We start from the raw sequence: 23,062 nt of genomic DNA, 5'->3' as shown, positions 1-23,062 counted from the left end.
ATTCGGCTGGGGTTGCTACCAGGTCAGTCATAGATCGGGTCTGATGGGTCGTATCACAGGTTGCGTTCAAGGTGCCATAGAGAGGCATTTAAAAAGCGTATCCTAATTCGAGAGCCACTGGCTAAAAACAGAACATCTTTTGGTTAATTGTAAGAGCAATCACAATGGGCTACAAAACCCAAGGTTTGAATTCATGTGCCAAGTGGCAAACTTTTTTTTTTTGTCACAATTCTCCTTGTTGTGGAGGTAGAATATGGCTTTAAAGTTTGCAGGAAGTTTGTATAAGCAAACTAGGAACAACCTAATGATGTGGTCATTTCTCTCATGTACACACACATATATGATAGCTTGAGATTAGAACAAAGAATCTTTAGGGAGAGAAAGGAATATTCGTCAAACAAGCTACCGATCTTATTAGTTAGAGCTGGTAATATGGTCGGTTAACGAACAGATCTCGCTAACTAACAGTTTACAAACTAGTCCCTGTCTTTTAACAACTAATACAAACTAGTCCCCTGATCTATTTAACTATTGGTAATTCTAGTATGAAACTAATACAAATGTAACAATACCCCCTTCCCATTGACTTTTTTGACCTCAAAAAACAAAAGAGGGAAAACGAATTCTAAGTTCATCCGCAAATTCCCATGTGGCTTCAGAGATTGGTAAATTCATCCAGTGGACTAAAACTTTTGCAACAGCTTTATTTCCTCGACGCACCACTTTATTACCTAAAATCGCTCGTGGTTGAAAGTGGAACCGAGGTCCTGAAGGTAGAGGATAACTTGGTTGATGACTTCCATGAGCTGACTTAAGAAGTGAGACATGAAATGTGGGGTGTATAAGAGAATCTCTTGGTAGATCCAGACGATAAGCCACTGCACCAATACGTTCCAATACTAAGAAGGGTCCATAGTAACGAGGACTCAACTTCTTATTATGATGCAGTTTAAGTGAAGATTGAACATAAGGTCGCAATTTGAGGTAAACCAAGTCCCCAACATTAAACTCCCGATCAGTTCTTTTCTTATCACATAACTGTTTCATACGATTTCGGGGCCGTTCTAAATACTGCTTTAATTGAGTAATCATGTGTTCTCTGTCTCTGTGGAGTTCTTCCACCGCTGCAATTTGTGTATCCCCTGGTATATAAGGAATATGGATTGAGGGTTTGAACCCATATAAAGCTTGATACGGAGATATGCATATGGCAGAATGCCATGATGTGTTATACCACCATTGAGCTAATGGCAACCACTTCAACCATTGCAATGGAGTGTCCATGCACAGACATCTTAGGTAAGATTCTAGACACCTATTCAACACTTCTGTTTGCCCATCAGATTGGGGATGATAGGCACTTGAGTAAGCTAAAGTAATACCCTGCAATTTCATAAAATCTCTCCAAAACTGACTGATAGAGATAGGATCTCTATAGATACAATCGAATTAGGACACCCATGAAGTTTGAAAATGTTATCCAAAAATACCTAAGCTACCATAGCTGTAGTATAAGGATGAGATAAAGGAATGAAGTGTCCATATTTAGTTAGCCGGTCTACCACTACCAAAATTGTGTCTTTACCCTGCACTTTAGGAAGACCAGAAATGAAGTCCATTGACACATCACTGAAAATGGTCAATGGTAAAGGTAGTAGCTGGAGTAACCCTGGAGATGCCAATGTCTCATATTTAGCCCTTTGACAAATGGTACATTCTTTAACAAATCTATGAACTTCTTTACTGCATCCCTTCCAAAAGAACATTTCTTAACCTTGGATAGGGTAGGAATGAACCCGGAATGGCCTCCAGATGGTGAATCATTACACCACTTGATAATGCCATTTCTGAGTATAGAATTATTGGGTACCAATATCTTGTTTTTTCTTCTTAAAATAGCACCATCCCAAGTCAAATTCTTTATAGGTTTCCCTTGCAGAATTTGATTTATAATATGTTGTAAACTCTTATCAGATTCCCACCCTTGTTTCAGTTTATCTAATAAAAGTGGTTGAATAGTACTCAATGTAAGAGAGAACAATCCCATACCTTGAACTCTAGAAAGGGCATCAGCCACACTGTTATCAGAACCCTTTTTGTACACTATTTCATAATCATACCCCATAAGTTTGGATAGCCAAGTCTGTTGTAGTGGAGTAATAATTTTCTGATCGAGTAGATGTTTGAGACTTTGTTGATCAGTCCTAATAATGAAGTGTTTCGAGATCAGGTAATGATGCCAACTTTTTACTGCCAACAGCATAGCTAAGAGCTCTTTTTCATAAACAGATAGAGCCTGTTGTCTAGTAGAGAGAGCCTTACTAATGAAAGCAATAGGATGTTTATCCTGCATAAGGACTGCTCCCAACCCTTTTGCAGAAGCATCTGTCTCTATGACAAACATTTTAGACATGTCAGGTAAGACAAGCACAGGGGGGTACTTAGAGCCTTTTTCAGTTCATCGAAAGTTCATCGAAAGCACTTTGAGCTGCAGGGTTCCAATGGAAGGCGTCTTTTTTCAGAAGTTCGGTTAAGGGTTTGGCAATAGTCCCAAAGCCCCTAATAAATCTTCTATAATACCCTGTTAAACCCAGGAAACCCCTTAGTTGTTTAAGGGTAGCAGGTGGTGGCCAATCCTGAATTGCTTTAATTTTGGTAGGATCAGTAGCAACACCATCTCTTGTGATTATATGTCCTAAGTATTCCACCTTAGATCCTCCAAAAAAAAACATTTGGATCTTTTGGCTTTTAAGGAATTTTGTCTCATAAGTTGTAGTACCCTTTCCAAGTCTATAACGTGCTGGTCCATTGTTTGGCTATAGACTAAGATGTCATCATCAAAAAAGACTAAAGTACATTTCCTCAAAACAGGTTTAAAAGTTTCATTCATCAACGACTGAAATGTTGCAGGGGCATTTGTCAGCCCAAATGGTAAAACTAGAAATTCATAGTGGCCTTGATGTGTCTTAAAGGCAGTCTTGTAGATATCATCTTCATACATTCTTATTTGGTGATATCCCGATCTTAGATCTAGTTTGGAGAAAACTGTTAAACCTCCTAATTCATCTAAGAGTTCTTCAATTAAAGGAATTGGAAATCCATCCTTAACGGTTGCATCATTTAATCTTCTATAGTCTATGCACATTCTCCAAGACCCGTCCTTTTTTTTAACCAAAACTACCGGGCTGCAAAAGAACTGGTACTGTTGCGGATAACTCCAGTATCCAATAATTCATGTGTCATTTGTTCAATGACAGTCTTTTGAGTGCTAGGATACCTATATGGCTTAAGGTTTAATGTGACATTTTCATCCTTAAGTTTGATTCTATGATCACAGCTTCTAGAATGAGGTAATCCTGTAGGCACTTCAAAGATTTCTTGGTACTGATTTAGAAGGTCATCAATGGTTTTATGAGTTCCAACATCATATATGTGAGGCTGATGTTGGAGTTGTTCAGTGCCTTCTGTTTTTAAACTGAACAATTGGCCACTAACAATTTTGTTCGGATCTTGAAACCAAACATTTAGCCTCTCCATAGAACATAAACTGACCCATTAGAAGTGGATCCTTTTAGTTCAAAGGTATGACCATTAATGGTGAATTTCATAATCAATGATTTGAAATTCCATATAATATCATTCAAGGTTTGTAACCACTGAATAACCAGTACAATGTCATACTTACTGAGTGGAATGACCATCATGTCAGCCTTAAACCAACTCCCTTGCATAACCCATTGAAAATCCTTACAGATTTTCATGCAGGGTAGTTTGGTACCATCTGCTATAGTGACTGGCATGTTCCCGACAGATTCTATGGGACAATGTAGTTTATCTACTAATTGTTCATTAACAAAGTTATGAGTTGAACCACTGTCGATAAGAATTTGCAGATGCCTTGTACCAATAGATCCTATAATTTTCATAGTGGAAAAAGAAGATATACCAGTTAATGCATGAAATGAGATATGTGGATCTTGAGTAACTTCATTAAAAAATTGTGGTTCTGTATTTTCCTGTTGAGGCTCATCTTCTTCCATTATTTCAAACAAAAACAGTTGTTTCTTGCCTCTACAATTGTGGCCAGGGGTATAACGGTCATTACAGAAAAAACATTCCCCCTTTGCCCTTTTGTCTTCCAATTCTTTGCTAGTAAGTCTGCGATTGTGATTTGGTTTATAAGAAGTAACAGGAGCTGCATTAATTGGCATAGGTAATAAAGGCATTTTCGTAGCATTGGAGCCATAGGTAGGTTTGGATTAAAAGGAATTGGTGGTTGTTTTGGCAGAATAGGTATTGAAAGTGTTCTTGGTTTGAGATATTGTGAGATTAGCTTGATTTTGTAATCTAGCTAGTTTATAGGTTTCTTTAAGAGATTTAGGATCAAGAAGTCTAATATGACATTTGATTTCAGGTTTTAGGCCCTCAATGAATAAACTGCGAGTATACTCTTCTGGTAGGGTTACCTTGTTTAGAAGGAAATCAAATTGATCACAATAGTCCTCCAATTCCCTTGTCTGTGTAAAAGCTTTGATAGCTCCCATAGCATCATCAATTATGGTTGTAGCAAATCTAGCAGTGATGGATCCTGCATAATCAGCCCAGGGTATCTGTGATAATAGTCTTCCACCTTGGGAATTAATATGTGACTGATGCCATTGCAATGCACGCCCTTCCACATGAGCCGCCGCATAACGAACTTTGAATCTTTCAGGTGTTTCATCGATTTAGAAAAAATGTTCACATCGATATAGCCACCCTTCAACATCCGATACATCGAATTTGGGGAATTCGACCTTTGAAAATCGGTTATTACTTCGGCTGCATCTAGTTTCATCAAATTCTTCCCGCTGATTGTTGTTAATCGTTTCGTTATGTCTAACTGTGTTGTTAGGGTTACCCAATTGATCCAGTTTCTTCAAGATTGACTCCATTTGAGATTTCATCGTTTCCATTTCAGAAGTTTGTTTTTCCGTCGATGCCTTGATTCCGATCAATTCCGTTAGGTTTTGATCTGTTGATGTCTCTAATCGACTGAGGGAAGCTTCGTGTTCCTTAATTGCTCGCTCTAATTCTTGAGTACGAGTGTTCGCCATTGAATTTTATCTTCAATTACTAGATTTGTTGCTGTCGTGAAATTGATCGACACCGCCGTGGAACTGATCGTCGCAGCCGCTGAACTGATTGTTGCCGCCGTGAACTGACTGTTGCCGCCGTCTTCTTCAAAAGCTCCGATGAGGATCGGAAAAGCTTTGATACCAATTATAGCTTGAGATTAGAACAAAGAATCTTTAGGGAGAGAAAGGAATATTCGTCAAACAAGCTACCGATCTTATTAGTTAGAGCTGGTAATATAGTCGGTTAACGAACAGATCTCGCTAACTAACAGTTTACAACTAACTAACCGTTTACAAACTAGTCCCTGTCTTTTAACAACTAATACAAACTAGTCCCTGATCTATTTGACTATTGGTAATTCTAGTATGAAACTAATACAAATGTAACAATATATAACATATATATATATATATATATATATATATATATATATATATATATATATATATAGCTTTAATATTTTTAATGGGGTTTGTGGAGTTTTGTTGTTGTGGAAGAAAGTGAGGTTCTTGAGAAAAGTTTGGAATATGATGTGGTAAAGACGTGTGGTTTGTATGGGTTTGTTGTTATAGATGCTCTAAGTATGTCACTTTCTTTCTAGCCGCTAGCTAGTTTCTATTAGTAATAATATCCGCCATCCTTCAACTAGAGTGTAAGCGATAATCACATTAATGATGTTTCTCACAATTGCGGATGTTGGTACATGTGCCTCTATGAGAAAGAAAATACGAAGAGAGAGGTGGTAACAAAAGGATTGTGGTTGTAGGTGCTCTTAACACAGTGTAATAGTGGACGTCATTTGTAAACTTTTACAAAAGGTTATAAAATCATTTAATTTCTATAAAAATTTTAATAATATATAAAAAAAGCTATTATAATTGTAGAAACTCATTTTGTTTTCCAAAATAATAATAATAATAATAATAAAATAAAAATAATTGTTATTATTGTTATTACTCTTATTACTATAATGACATTAGACTGCTTTATACCCCAAGCGAGTCTGTGGGGTCCTAACTGGTATCACAATCCTGAGCAGGAACACCACGCTGGGTCCTGTGGCACCGAAAGAAAATCTCCATATGAGGAGTGAGCGTTGAGCAAGAGAACCCCTCCCCACCCTTTCGGTTTAATTTGTCGTTTTTCAAAACCGTAGTAGACAGTTTGTGCCATGAATTCTTGTTAAAACAAATCGAACATAATCGTGAACCCCCTAGAAGAAGCCCTATCGTTTTTTCTGTAAACACTCTCAATCTTAATTATTTATTCACCGTCCGAGTTTAGTATCGAAGTTTCACAATAACTTTATCACGAAGGAAGTATGTATGCCAGTAATTGAGTGTTTGAAAGGAATTTAGAGTGATCATTACATTGTTCTTGTTCTTGTTCTTGTGTGTAAGTATTTTATTCATTAAGTTTAACAAAATTATCATAGTATTTTTATATTTTTACTGTTATATAGTTATAATTTTAACAAAATCATCATATTGCATGGTAGTGTTGACGTGTAAACACTGATTCATCTGTTTGTTGATAAAAGGGAAAACATGCTGTAACTGGAAATGTACGTAGCAATAATATATCAGGGAAAAGGAAACCGGGTGATACCTTCCATGTGAGTAAGGATCAGATGTCTTATCGCCAGACTTAGACTTGTACTGCTTGACATAAATTACCTGAGTTGAGAGAAAGACTTAATTTCCTTCACAACTAAACATTAAGCTCTTTCATTTACCCACTAAACTTAATATTCACTTACGTCTTTTGTTTCGTCAATTATTTCAGATCTTTTGCCAGATTTTATTTCCCTCTCTAGCAAGCTTGATGTGAATCCCAAAGATTTATTACCAAGAGATGATTTGGACATCTCTTCAATCTTGTAAATATCCTCCTGTTTGTTTATCATAAACACCAAATCCCATATAATCAAAAACTCAAATTGTTACTAACTGAGTAGTCATAACTTTCCACCATTATGCATTATGCGCCATGTAACGCCCAGTCGAGTTATAACTTTACCCATAACACCACACACACACACACACACACACACAAAACACCACCCTTCAAAGTTAAAGTTATGTACATAACTTTGAACCCATACCCTCTACCCATAACATTGGGGGGGGGGGGTGTAAGGGAGAGTCATGGTCAAAATAATGTTAAAGTTAAGCCAGAATATAATGCTCAAGTTAATATTTTTAGTTAATCATGTATAAGATGGTAAACTGTCTCATTAAGTTGGTAACAGTAGAAAAGCAATGAAAACCCAGTTTGTAGCCTATTCATATTGTACCAACTACATGTAGGGTTTGAAGGCGTTTAGCCGGCTTTTATTTTGGGGCCAGTTTGGTTTCTAAATTGTGTTGCCCTAATTTTGTCATTATATATACCCTAGTCCCAGAATGAAACAAAAAAACCAAAACCGGGATGGGTCGAAACGGTCTGGGTCGTCGGCGGGCCGAGTCGGGTCGAACTGAATGGGAACTGACCCTGACGTCAAACCGAACACGAAGTGAAGCGGGGAGTCCAACCGAATGCGAACCGACCCGGGCCGTTGACCTGAACGTGACTGAACCGGAGCACTGCCCTAAAAGCGCTACGACCCGGAGTGCCTCCTGCATCAGGGAGCACGGGGTATTCTCGGTTTGGTTCCAAAGTGACGTTGGGTTAGGAAGACCGGTTATCCAAATGTGAAAGTCTCTCATGCGAATATTTAGTTGATTTTGGAGAGTGTTTACCCTCTGAATGAGTCGGGCCGATTGAAGTTGAAGATGAGTCAATGGCGGGGTTTTCCGTGGCAGTTTATGTGATGACCGAATTGGAGCTCTCGGGAGCTTCAATTGGCCTTTTAATTAACCACAAAAAAGGGCAACTACAACAAAGAGGATTGATAGAAGTCTAGCTTATTCTTGAGAATTGAGAACCGGAGTGATGTCTTATGCTAGAGATTACTAGAGTTACTGGATGACTAGGTTATTGTTTGCTTGGATGGCGGTCTAGAGTTTATCACAAGGCCTTCAAGTGGAAGATTGTTGGGTGTGAAGGACTTTGGGTCGGTTTTATTTAGGGGACAGTTTGGAGTCTAAATTGTGTTGCCCTGATTTTGTCACTATATATACCCTAGTCTTATAATTGGAATCTTGGTTCTATTTAAGCAAATCAGAAAATATAATTGCAGCCCATGAATGTCCCCTCGTGGGGGCCGAACCATGTTAAATTCTTATGTCGTATTTATATTATCGTTTTGTGTGCGTGCGTGTTGTCGCTTCCGCATCGCCACTTTTTGACTAATACTACATGTGTAGAATAACTTTCATGTAACAAATTGAAAAAGAGAAATATGACATATCAAACTTACCAACTGAGGACCATGGATGATACATCGAATAAATTTCAACTCGGTAAATGAAGGGTTCACCTTGTTCAACCGACCTGTCTTTCTCCATCCACTCACCTCTATAACATAAAAAGAAAGGATATCAAAAGAGTGTGTATATATATTTGCAGCTTAGATTAAAATACAAACACAGAGAAACTAGCTAGAAATAAAAGGACATACCAGCGTAGTCAACGGTATCACCAACTAAAGTCCTAAACCAATCAGGAGTCTGTCTACCAACCTCCATTAAATCAAAGAAATCACGCCGACAAAGATAGTGTGCTCCTGTGCTTAGTTTAAATCCAGACAAATCACATCCCAAAATTTTTCCCTGTTCCATGTTATTTTCCAAGGTTTCCTGATCAGAGTACACAAGGCTCACACCACATTCTTGTACCTTCAATCCATTCACCACAACAATTGATACATGAACTCTGTCTCCAGTTTTCAATGTGTTTCCAATTGGCCAATAGCTTAACCATGTACATACTTCACCGACTTTAGGTTTGCCAAAGACTATAGGGTTGTACATCAAATCAACAATACCATTGTCCGCACTGACTTAACAAAACCATGCCCAGTCATTACCAGACAATGCATACTTGAAAGTTACATCAATTCCTTTGAGTCTCTTATTTTCAGGACACGAAGGCACATCAAAGAACAAATAAGATGATTTTGATATATATTTAGGTACCAAGTTTGGATCCTTTATATCTGGCAGAGATGTGCTCATTATATCGAACTCGTACAACATCTGTACCATACAAACGAAGGGGTCAACCATTCTTTATAATTAATTAGTTATTAGATGGTAAATTAATGATGAATTTACGAGAGAAACAACGCACCTGTGTACGCTCACTTCTGCATACTGTGAGCGCATCATCACCAACAAGGTGCATCTCGTGTTTTTCATATTCTTTTAGCCATTTCATATGTCCCAAATTAGTTTCATGTAGTTCAGCTATTAGGAACAGTTTCATAAAGCCTTCAACTTCATTTAAATTTGTACAGCCATCATAGCCAAACTCTTGCAAAGTGAACCTATGTGACTTGAAAGTTATACTCTTTAGTACCTCACAGTAATATATATACAATTCAGCAAGTGTACTTGGAAGGCATAGAAGGCTTTTGAGTTTAGAGCAAAAACTCAGGTCAAGAACCCGAAGATTTTCAAGATGATCATAGGAAGGCAATGACTCAAATAGATTGTTGCCTAAATTCAAATACTGCAAATCTCGTTGAAAACTGAAACTCAAAGGAAACGAATCAGTACGTTCAAGATGGCATCCATTGAGGTATAAACGATGCAATGAAATTGGGAAAGAAAATGATTGTTGTTTTGTAACTTCCGCAGAAGTAGCAGCTGAACACATATCTATTTGTTCCCTGTTGAATAGGTTTTTACACCCTGTCATGTTCAATAATCCAAGACTTGATAGTTCTTCAATGGTTTTACAAACCTTAACCAAACTTGAACAATTCCAAAGAATTAAAGTGTCAAGATTAGGGATATTGTCAATGTTGCGGATCTCAATAAGGTTGGGTGAGTCTTTAAGATTTAGAATCTTCAAAGTCCAAATATGCTGTTGAAAAAGTAATATTAATTTTATAAAGATTAATAAGATAACAAGAAGCAACAAAAAGAGGATACTGGAGTCACTACCATATGGGGTTCAAATACTTTCAATTTGCTATAGCTCATATCTATAGCCACCAAGTTTCCCATGTATAAGTCGGACGGTATGGTTGTTGAATGGAATCCGTGCCAACATATCCATCTTAATTCATCAGAAACATTCTCATAGGATCCTTTAAGTTCTACAGAATTTAGCTTGAGCAATTTTAGTTTCTCCATGTCTTTAAAAGCAGTTGTTGTAAGTTCTGATGGCTGCAAATTTCGCATAAAAATATCTAGTAAGGTCTGATGCACGTGAACACGTTATGTATCCCTACAGTATGCACGCATAATGAAGAAGCAAATTATGTTGATGTTAAATATCATTTCATGTCCCACTTATTTAACCTTTTTAAATTGTAACAAATCCATAACATAGAGTAATAGTACTTGCAAAATTCCTTTTTAAGATGACAAAGTTCAGCAACTTTTCCATCTTCCTTTTATCTTATATCAAATATATACATAACAAGGTACAATATCAAAAACAAAAATCAATCAAAAAGTCAAAAGCCAAACTTAAGAGTTTTACTTATTCTAGCTCACCTTTAGTGCATGATCCTTTTCTAAGAATAGCGTTTGCATATCAAGTGCTAGACCTTCTATAGTTTCTGAACCCTAAAAAACAAATGAAACTACAGAAAGTTAGATTATATTGGAGGATATGTAACAATGAAAGTAGAAAACATAAAACAATATATGAAGCATCTTACTTTTCCTTTGCTCAATATCCTGTAGGAGTCTCTACTAAGCCAAACTCAACTACGCTTTGCAGGAAGTTTTGTTGATTCTTGACGGACAATGTTTTTCCCCATCTCCTGAAACAATCTGTGCATCGTAAGCTTTTTGTTAGAAGAAACTGAGAGAAGACCTTTGTCAATCAGGGTTTCGATCCCAGCCTTTGCTTCGTAATCAGGATTTAATATCTCTCCCACATAATCCATGTCTATGCCATTAAAGAAACAAGCGATATGCAAAAACAATTCTCTCTCAGTGTCATATGTCAATGACTGGTAGCGTCTTAAGAGTACATCTTGAAGTCGAGAATCAAAATCTGTTTCCCGTAACCTCATTTGACTTTCCAAATATTCGATGGAAATGCTCATGGGTAAAGATGAGCCCAAGTGCTCAAGAGCCATTGGATTTCCTTCACAGTAATTTATTGCACGTTGTACAACCGGCTCAAACCCCGCCATGGGCTTTTTAGATCTAAATGGATGATGACAAAAAAGCTCTAACGAGTCATCATCATTCAATAATTTCATGTCATACTTCTGACACTTCCAAGAAGATGATATAAACCATTTATCTGTGTAACTATAATCTTGCTTTTTGAATTAATTTTACCAGTTCCAAGTAAATTAACTAACTGTTTACTTTCAGTAACATCATCAAGAACAATGAGCGCCTCATTCTTTTCTAAGGCCAACTCAATCCTAGGCATTCCTCGGGAAACATGAGGTATTTTTCTGTTTTTCCCACATGAAATATCTTTTGAGAAGTTTTTCCTGTAGTTCAACTAAACCATTGTGTACTTCATGAAAACTCACAGATTCAAATCTTCTCCAATTTGAATTGTATATATACTTGGCCAGTGTAGATTTGCCACTTCCATCCATACCATAAATTACTAAAAATGGAAGATTGTGTTGGTCTAGCCAGGAATTGATCTCCTTTTCATGACGGGCCATTCCTACAATATTTGGTGGAAGGCGGACTTCATTAAGATCTAACATATTGTAAACTGCATCAACAAATTTGTTCAAAAAGCTTGTTTCGTACCTGCAAGAAAACCGAATGAATAAGCCCGTTGGCATTTAAAGATTATTTAATTAAGTATATTACTGAAAAATTAGATGTTAACATACTAAAAAAATTATGTAAATCAAAGCGCTTATAGTTCTTTCGAGGGTGTGCTTTTTAAAGGGGTTTTCATACAGAAATGTGAGTAGAATTTTAACATTCACTTCAATAATTACTGAAATAGAATAAGAGGCAAAGAACCATACCCGGAAACTTCTTCACCACCCAAATCGGCAACCTGGCGTAGAGCGTTCTTCCACTTGTTTACGTTTTCAGCCGTCCACTTTGACGAAGAAAGGTTGACTTGTATGGAAAAATTTCCTCTTTATCCGTGGACTCCACGCCATAGAAAATAGGTAGAACAAAATGATCACCCTTGCTCTTTCTCTCCAGGATGAGCACAAGCTCATCAAGGCATCATGTTGAAGTTGCATAATTCTTCGACTAGCTTTCCTGATCAATCATTTAGTGTACCTAATCAAAACATCAAAGGAAAGTTTGGTATAGGGTAATAGAATGAGCGATAAAATAGAATGGACGAGGTAATAGAATGGATCATTAGATATTTGGTTACCATGTATGAATGACTTGAATTATTAGTTTTTATTTTTTAGTAAACTAGAAAACGCGAGAATAAAATAAAAATTGTGGTGAGTGACGGTGGGATGGTGGTGATGGGGCGGCGAGCAGTAATGGTGGTGGTGGGTGGTAGGAGCAATTGTTGGTGGTGGCTGGTGGTGGTGTTAGTGGGCGGCGGTTTGCGGCTGGTGATGGTGGTGATGGCTGGGAGCGATGGTCGGTGGTGGTGGCGGCGACGGAGGCGGGTGTTGGTGGTGGCGGGCGGCGGAGGGCAATGGGTAGTAGTGGTGGCGGTGAGAGTGAAATGGTAGTAGTGGTGGATGTGATGTAGTGTGAAAGAGGGATAAAATGGGAAAAAAACAAGATGGGTGGATGAAATGAATTTGTCGTGTTTACAGGGAATAGACATGGTAATGGGTGATTTCATTGCATTGACCAACCATATACATTTTTTTTTCATTCCATCATAATGATCCATTCCATTCCGACTCTCATTCATGCATACCAAACGCTACCCAATAGTTTTATTCTTTGAATTTTTCTTATCAGATTTTATATTTTAATAATTCCTAAAAAAATATTTTTAGTTGAAATAATAGATGTAAATTATAAAAATGGTTCGTAAAGTATATACTAGACGAGCGTCCGCGCGATGCAGCGGGAAATAAGACTTTGGTAATCACGTAAGAGATTTTTGGTGTTCATCGTTCCGTTTGAAACCGTGGATTAAGAATTGTTATTCTAAACTCAGTTTAGTATCGAAATACAAATGAAACTGAAACCTAACCATTTTTAATGGTTAGTTTTTGTTGGGTTTTAATTTTCAACGGTTTAGTTTCAGTTTTTGATGACAAAAACTGGCTTGGCTCACGGCTTAGTTTAAAACCATTAAAACCGGACCGTAAACGTCCATACGTAAAATATTATTTTTTTAACAGAAAACAAACTATGACAATATCATACTCAAATTAAAAAGAATTAAATGCTCGTTTTTATGGTGCAATCTTTTTAAAAATATATTAAAGTATGAAAAAGTTATGACCGTTTAAAAATCGTGAGGGAATATGAGTTAAAAGTGAAATTATAAATAATATATAGTTAAAAAATGGAGAATCAAAGTTGTAACTACTCTTTAAATTTTCAAAAGTTGATTAAAGTTGAGGGGGCAATGTTGTAAATAATTTGAAGAAGAATGAAAGACACGTGAAATTTAGTTGTTAAATGACTACTTTACTCCTATGTAAGGTTGCACTATGTGTTTGAAAATTTGTAAATTACTTAAAATTAAGTGTCTTAATTTGTCAATTAATAATGCATTATATATAGTATATAGATAATGTTGTGGAAATGATACCTTCATAAGAATAAACTGAACACATAAGTTAAAAATTACCATTAGCTTTCCTAATCAATCATTCAATCTACCTAATCATAACACTAATAATTTTATTTGTTGAATTTTTCAAATAAGATTTTATATTTATTAATAATTTAAAAAAATTATTTTTTAGTTGTAATAATAGATGTAAATTATAAAAATGGTCTGTAAAGTATATATAATGTTACGGATATGATCCCTTCATATGAATAAACTAAACACCGAATACATAAATTAAAAATTACCACCAACTTTCCTAATCAATCATCAATGTACTTAATCATAATACCAATTTTTATTTGTTGAATTTTTCGTATCAGATTTTATATTTATTAGTAATTTCTAAAAACTATTCTTCAGTTCTAGAAATAGATGTGAGTTGTAAAAATGGTCCCTAGATTATATATAATGTTACGGAAATGATCCATTCATATTAATAAACTAAACACAATATACATAAATTAGATATTACCACTAGCTTTCCTACTCAATCATTCAGTTTACTTAATCATAACACCAATAGTTTATTTGTTGAATTTTTCATATGAGATTTTTATATTTACTAATAACTAGTTATTAGTACCCGCGTGTTGCGCTAGGTTTTGAGGAGGGCATTTGTCAGTTTTTCAGCTCATGCTATTAATACACATGTTTCTACAAATGAACCGACAACGAAACTAAATCAGGCGAATTGCGGCAGATCAACTACACGAACATTAAAGCAATTGAAATTTATGCAACTTACAAAAGATGAGTTGTCATAGGTTTATGTCATTGGTGTCATAGTTACCAAAGATTGGGCTCCGGGGATCAATTAACTTCACAATTACAAAAAAATAGCATTGCTTTTTCTAATTGCTTTTTCTAATTGCTATTTACCATAAAATATGCATTATCCAATAATAAAAGAGGAATGCATTCTTGCATTCCATTTCTTGTGTAACCTGTATGTCATGATTGACTTGTGATTGACTTTTCTTGTAGGTTTTTTATGCCTGTATTTCGAACAAAACTTTACAATATAAGAGAAAAGAAAATTTTTTGTACCAAAAGTAATAGCAAATTTACAATATAACAAATACAGAGTTTTGGGTCAATATAGGTAATCGATAATGGTTTAAAAGGACGCTGACATAAAATACAAATAGGAAAAAGAAACCTATTAGTTTCCATTTTTTCTTTTTCATTACAACTCGAGTGTCATTTTTAATCAATCTAAACCACCCGACATGAACTCGATTACTGAGTCTGACACAAACTCACACGAAACATGAGTACATAACGCCTGAATTACCCCAACTCCATAAGTGAACCGACCTGAAGCCAATAAAAACTCGATTAAGCAAAACACCACATACCCGAACCCGATTAAACACACAAAACTTATTTGATTCTTCAAATCCAGTCATCACAGTAGTTCTCATGCTTTTTGAGAACGCAAGACAGCTAATTCGTAATCGATTACGTTTAAAAACTACATAATTGCAAAAAGGCGTATCCAAATTTCATAATAGATTATAAACTTATAATATTATACATAATTCCATTATTTATATAGTATTTATTTTCCAGTTAAATAGTTCCAATTTATATAATATTTATTTAATTAAATAATTTCATTATCCGAATCGTTCGGAACACTAAAAAATCGATCGGAACGCTAAAAAATCGATTGAAACGCTAAATAATCGATCCAATTGCCGAATTTTACATCACCAGAAACACGATTTCATTACCGTGTTGATCGATTAAAATTCTGAATTGGATCGACGTACCAATGAATTGGTATGCAATTTCATGAGCGTTCGGTACGCTATCGTATTGCGTTTCGGCACACTCCGTTCCAATAGACCAATACTCAATTCGCACCTCATGGTGCGTATTTGGTAACTGTGGGCAAAACGTAATGGAAGGAACTTGCTGCAGTTTTGGTTCCTTGCGCATTGCGCCGGGGTTGAGCTAACAAAAAATAGACACGTGACTATAAATAAAATGCTCAGTTATGACATACATATATAGCATATATTGGCATGTCATGAGCTGTAGTACTATCATGCCGTCGCCAATTGCAACTGTAAATTCGTTTATGTTGACAGTGGCTCAGGTCCAGCATACGACTGCAAACAGATTGCCACGCCATAAACTGGAATATCATCACAAACAAAGATCGTACACAACTCGCTAATTAAACGATAGTTGGGGCAACCATGAGAAATATAAGCTACAATTAACAAAGCTAACTCTTGTGTCTGATTTTTTATGGAGACCGCTAGCCACATATAACATAAGTTTAACAAAGAGGTAGTGCCACACATTCTTATGTCCGGGGAGGCTCAGATATTACTCGTAAAGGTTGGAGCTACATTAATTATCATAATTAATGCCTCACCAAGATACAACAAAGTGGCAAACATAGGTGTTCGTGTCAAGGCTGTATATAATAGAAATTCAGATTTCCATATGATTACAGTCTATCAAAACGAACATGAAATTAGGCATAAATACAAAAGAGGATTCCAAAAAAGGGCACCGCATAGCATCATAGCCCCTGAAATTTAAAAACCACAACCGACTTTATGTAACATTGATACGATAAGCTCAATGCTCAGTCACAAATCATTGCATCACAGGCACAACTTATCTTTTTCAAATGTAGTTTGCACCTTTCAGTTTGTTTGTTGTACCATCTGAACCGAACATGGCTCTCGTAAACAACCACAATCAACCAATCCAAAGGTCAAACTTGAAAGTCAATGCAAAACAAAGTCCAACCAAAGACCCGATATCGAACAAAAAAAACATTAAACAACACAACTATCATCCATACCTTCAACAATATTAGACGGCCAACAAGAACAACAAATTCGAAGGCAACAATGGCCATTAGGCGTAAGGTAATGACATCAACAACACCTAACGACCACAGGTCCAAAATCACACTTTGACAAACTCTTAACTACACCACAGATCCATAATTAATATAAAAAACAGAAATTCACAGTCTCACCGTCTTACCTCTTTCACCGATGAACCTGGTCGTAATCGGAGGACAACACCACTCTCTTACTCCTGCCATAACCAAGATGATGATGTCGGTGACTCTGTGGTGGATGAACACACAAATGCAAGATCATCTGGGCCTTCTGATCATTTGATAGAAAGAGAGAAAACGTCATCATAACAGGTGTAAAGCAACATCACACGTGTAGAGATAACAAACAAAGGAGTAGTATACAATTGAATAAGCATGTAGTACAACACTTAAAGCCGAGAAAAGTTCAAAATTAATATATATATATATATATATAAATTTCTAAAAAATATATATTTAGTTGTAATAATAGATATAAATTATAAAAAAATGATCTGTAAAGCATATATAATGTTGTGGAAATGATACCTTCATAAGAATAAACTGAACACATAAGTTAAAAATTACCATTAGCTTTCCTAATTAAGCAGTCAATGTACCTAATCATAACACCATTACACCAATAATTTTATTTGTTGAATTTTTCATAATCAGATTTTATATTTATTAATAATTTATAAAAGTAATTTGTTTAGTTGTAATAATAAATGTAAATTATAGAAATGGTCTGTAAAGTATATATAATGTTATGGAAAAATCACTTCATATGAATTAACTGAACACCGAATAGATTTATTAAAAATTACCATTAGCTTTCCTAATTAAGCAGTCAATGTACCTAATCATAACACCATTACACCAATAATTTTATTTGTTGAATTTTTCATAATCAGATTTTATATTTATTAATAATTTATAAAAGTAATTTGTTTAGTTGTAATAATAAATGTAAATTATAGAAATGGTCCGTAAAGTATATATAATGTTATGGAAAAATCACTTCATATGAATTAACTAACACCGAATAGATTTATTAAAAATTACCACCAGCTTTCCTAATCAATCATCAATGTACCTAATCATAATCCAATAGCTTTATTTGTTGAATCTTTCGCATCTTATTTTGTATTTATTTATAGTTTCTAAAAACTGTTTTTTAGGGGTAGTAATAGATGTGATGTGAATTGTAAAAATGATCCCTAGATTATATATAATGTTACGGAAAAGATCCCTTCATATTAATAAACTAAGAACAGTATACATAAATTAAAAATTACCACTAGCTTTCCTAATCAATCATTCAGTGTACCTAATCATAACACCAATAGTTTTATTTGTTGAATTTTTCATATAATATTTTATATTTATTAATAAGTTCTAAAAAATATTTTTTAGTTGTAATAATAGATGTAAATTATAAAAATGGTCCGTAAAGTATATATAATGTTACAAAAATGATCCCTTCAATTAAATAAACTAAACACCGAATAAAAAAATTAAAAATTACCACCAGCTTCCCTAATCAATCATCAATATACCTAATCATAATATCAATAGTTTAATTTGTTGAAATTTTCTTAGGAGACTTTTTATATTTTAATAATTTCTAAAAATTATGCAAGAGAGTTGGCCTGTTAACTTCGGTGATATCCTCACACTACTAGATAAGAATATTGTTTCCAACATAAATTTCAATTTTTTACATACATTATTTCCTACACGTTTTCAACGAAATTCCTACGAGAAATGGAAACCATAAATTTGCAACATGAGCATGATTCTAAAAAGATAGCGACAAAATACAATTATGTTGGAAATGCGTAGCAACTATTCCAACAAAAAATTTGTTACACGGTTTCATTTAGCATTTTCGTTAGAAATGCGTAGAAAAAAACGAATTAAATAAATAATAATTTCGGTTGGGAAGGGCTAGCAATACAGAAATCATGTTGATTTCTGTTTGGGCTTAGTTGGGCTTGGTCATTGGACCTCTTGTAAATGCTAACTATGTAAAGCATGTTTTATTTGATAATTAGGAGAGCGGAACAAGATATCTCTCTCATACTTTCATAGTCATCACCATCAAGAGAGCAATACCGATTTGTATAATCTCATGTACCAGACGATTTAATAATATAATCGTGTACATTTGGAGTACTATTGTGTTTATCATATTTATATTGTTCTTCTATCTCGTTCTTGGATCACCACAGTGTTAGGATTCCGCACTTGTTCTAGTTGATATCATACTGTAGTGATCCATATTAGGGACTTACAATTGGTATCAGAGTCTTTGACTTATTCAGGCTCGTTATTGTGATATCAAAAGATTCAAGATCTAAGTGTTTGGTGATTTGTTTGTATTACCGGTTAAATGTTGATCGGAGAAGAGAAAAGTTCAATTGTGGGGAAATATTGGTTTTTGCTTGGGAAACAAATCAAATCCCATTAATCTCGGGAGTTTATTACAGTTAAAATCCTGCTGATTCTCTAGTTTTCGGCCTATATAATCTGTTCTCGGCTAAGTTTCCCAGTTTTCGGCCAAGATTTAATTTGCTGAACAAGTAATCATAGTTAGAATCAAGGGTTTTCGGCCATATTTGTTCGTTCTTGGTCAAAAACATGGGTTCTCGGTCAACATTTTTGTTCTCGGTCTTCAACCTTAGTTCTCGGTCAGAGTTTCAGTCAAGACTTTGAGTTCTCAGTCAAGGACTTGGGTTCTCGGTCAGTTAGTCAAGACTTTGAGTAATTTGGCGGGAAAATTTTTCTTGAACGAAATTTTTCCTGAATACTCCTTATAAGTGAGATTTCATTCTTGAAAATTTTGGTAAAAATAATTTTTTTTCGGTGATTTTTTGTGATATTTTTGGCGGGAAAATCGTAAAATATTTTGTTGAACAAAAATTTCCATAGAGACTTCTTTTGAGTGGCACATCTTTCTTGAGAATTTTGGAGAACATATTTTTCGAAAAAAATTGGCGGGAAAATCATAGTAATCACTCAATGGATTCTCCACAAACCTTCTCAATGTTTAGAAGTACTCTTAATCAGTCTACTCCCTCACTAGTAGTATCTCAGAGCATGAAGAGTTCGCCTACAGAGGTAGATTCAAATATATTAGCAAATTCCAATATGGTAAGGGAGAAGGAAATGGTCAAATGTGAAAACTACACCCTTAAGAAAAATGAGAAACTACTTAAAGAAAAGGTAGATGCACAACATAAGAACATACGTAAACTTCAATCAGATTTTAGTATAAAACGTTGTCACCACTTAGATGCCAAGAGGCGTATTGTTGAATTAACTGCCGAACTAGATATATCTAAGAATGAACTTGAAGAATTAACTGTTAAATTTGAAAATGCCGATTTCAACTTCAAGAAGTTTGATTTTTCAAGTGAGGTGGTTGAGAACATAATTAAGAGTCAACTAAAGTATAAAACGTAGAAAGTTGAGGGATTATGATATGAAAAGTTGTCTCCTCCTTTTAATCATAATTATACGATTATGCCTATAACTGAAGAGGAAGAGGCTAGGGTGGAGAATGAGATATGGTAAACAGGTTCAATCTGAAACTATTGGATCAGGATCCCTAGAGGAAATCAAGCCTGGTCTTCAATGTATTAACAATCTTGTTGCCTCTACTTCATGTGCTGAAAATGTTGACATTGAGAACTGTGATTAGAATGACGATCATAAAGAGGTTATGTGTGAAAATCTTTGCAAGGTTAATGAAGGTTGAAAAAGGGCTAAGAAACCTAAAAAGGTTGACAGTTCACTAGGTGTTGCTGGTGTTAAAAGGTAAACGTGTTACCATGTGGCACTCTAGGTCACATCGCCGTAAATTGTGCTCATCAGCTTTACGTACCCTATTATATGAATAATCAAGGGGTTAAATTCAGAGGAAGGTCTCGGTCTATGCTGATGAAATGGGTCTCACCTAAAACATCAACTGAAGGGAATTCCAGAGTTAAACCTTCTGATGGTGATTGGAACTCAGCAAAGAAAAATCAGAGAATGAAGGTGTGTTTCGCATGTGGGAATGTTGGGCATCTGGCAAAAGAGTGTCTATACCGTACAATGAAAATGAAGACTGTTAAGGTGAAGAGCACTCAAGGTTTCAAGGTTAACAAGACACGTTTGCACTCAAATTATTTTAAACATGGTAAAGGGCAGTTCAATTTTGCAAAATCCGACAGTGCTAAGAGTGTTGAGAGTTCTATTTCAACAAGTTCAACTCCAAAGTCTGTTCTTTCGTGTTTTAGTAAACCAAAACAGATTTGGAAAGTTAAGACTCAACAAATTGAACCTGTAAAACCAGATATGCTCTTAGATGATGGTAAAGACATGAGTTGGCAAGAGGTCACATGTGTCGATGCTCAAGGGAATCCCAAGACATTCATGACTTGGGTTCGTATGTCCAAATGATCACCATACGTACAGAAACAACCACAAAATCAATGCTTATTAAATGGGTTGTTCCAGACACATGAATTTGTTGATCATGTCTGAGTAAAGATTCTGAAAGTTTTGAAAGCATCAGTCTATGGGGAAGATTGTTGGGTCACGATTTGGTTAGACTGGCGTATTTCAAAAGACCATGACATAATCAAGACAAAAGAGAAATAATCTAGTTGAGCCGAAGTATTATACAAGATGGAACTTATGGCTTGGAGCATGTAATACCGAAATCCCTATGTATCGGTTGGGAAGGGCTAGCAATACAGAAATCATGTTGATTTCTGTTTGGGCTTAGTTGGGTTTGGTCATTGAGCCTCTTGTAAATGCTAACTGTATAAAATACGTTTTATTTGATAATTAGGAGAGCAGAACTAGAGATATCTCTCATACTTTCATAGTTACCATCAAGAGAGCAATACCGATTTGTGTAATCTCATATACGAGACAATTTAATAATATAATCGTGTGCATTGGAGTATTATTATGTTTATCATATTTATATTGTTCTTCTACCTCGTTCTTGGATCACCACGGTGTTAGGATTCCGCACTAACATCGTGTTCGAGTTGATATCATACCGTAGTGATCCAGATTAGGGACTTACATTATCTTTGTTAGAAAAGTAGTTTGGTTCGTTATCTTTGTTAGAAAAGTAGTTTGGTTCATTTGTTTTTGTTAAAACGTTGGTTCGGTTCGTTTATTATTGCTAGAAAACTAGTTTAGTTTATTTATTGTTATATATAAAGGTGATTCCATTCATTTTCTTTTGGTTAGAAAATTTAGTTTAATGTAAATATAACTTTTACCTATAAGCAGTCCACGCTTATAGAATTTTGAATCTCGTCGGCTCCATTCAAATTTTAAGTAATCTTGTCTTTCCCGTTCAATTTTAGAAAATATCGCCTGCTTCGTCCATTTTTTGTGAATTTTTTTGTCATTTTCTTTAACATATATCTTTCTCTCCCTCCTCGCCTTCCTCTTCCAATTTGATCTCCGTCAATCATCTTCTTTAAAAATAAGCCTCCAACCATGTAAACTGGATTAGGCTCCGGTGGCGTTTGAACTGTTTTCAACGAGCACAAATCAAAGCCAATGGATGAATTTATCGGGCTTTGATTTGTGCTCGTCAGAAATGGTTTAAACGTTTACATGGTCAGAGGTTTTTGAAGGAAGATGATAAAGAAAGATGACAAAAATGATGAAGATGATGAAGAGTAAAGGGAAGAGAGAGAAAGACAGTGTTAAAGAAAATGACAAAACAAATTTCTCAAAAAATGGACGATATAGACGGAATTTCCTAGAATTTGACTGAAAAAGACGAGATTACTTCAAATTTGGACGGAGCCCACAAGATTCAAATCATTTTGACCTCGTTGGATAGATTCCCAATATGGCGTTTCAGAAGTGATTTGAAGGGCTATTTCTGAATTTTAAAAGAAATTGAATTATTTTAATTTTTTCTCTCTAAAAAAGTGTCACTTTGGAATTTTCCCTTTTAAAAAGTGGGTGGTGGGTGTCGTGGCCAACTGGCCTCTGAGGGACACTTGAAAGTCGAAAATTTAATACAGCCACTTGACGTGATACCTCTTGCGTATTTGGCAGTATTAGAAGACTTAGGTGCTGTTTGTTTTTGCAGACATAAACTGTCTGTAAGCTGATTTCATCTGTTTTTATGTCTGCAGCTGAAGATGTGGTCTGAAGCTCTGTAAGCTGAAAAAATAAGACTGTTTGTTTTTATAAGTTAACACTGTCTGCATAAACTGAAAATACAAACACATTAATTAATAA

The 23,062-nt window shown here is 35.3% G+C and overlaps 1 pseudogene; it reads right to left on the bottom strand.

The window, feature by feature from the left end:
• Positions 1-6,862: 6,862 nt before the first annotated feature.
• The window catches only part of LOC143550186 (disease resistance protein RUN1-like), a 30,847-nt pseudogene continuing 14,647 nt past the window's right edge, over positions 6,863-23,062 (bottom strand).

This window comes from Bidens hawaiensis, unplaced genomic scaffold (genome assembly GCF_021521415.1).
Source record: "Bidens hawaiensis isolate Kalapana, Puna unplaced genomic scaffold, B.hawaiensis_p1.1 tig00015932_1, whole genome shotgun sequence".
In the NCBI taxonomy this organism is placed as follows: Eukaryota; Viridiplantae; Streptophyta; class Magnoliopsida; order Asterales; family Asteraceae; genus Bidens; species Bidens hawaiensis.
The sequence above is the reverse complement of the archived record's forward strand: the minus strand, read 5'-3'. Positions and strand labels throughout refer to the sequence as shown.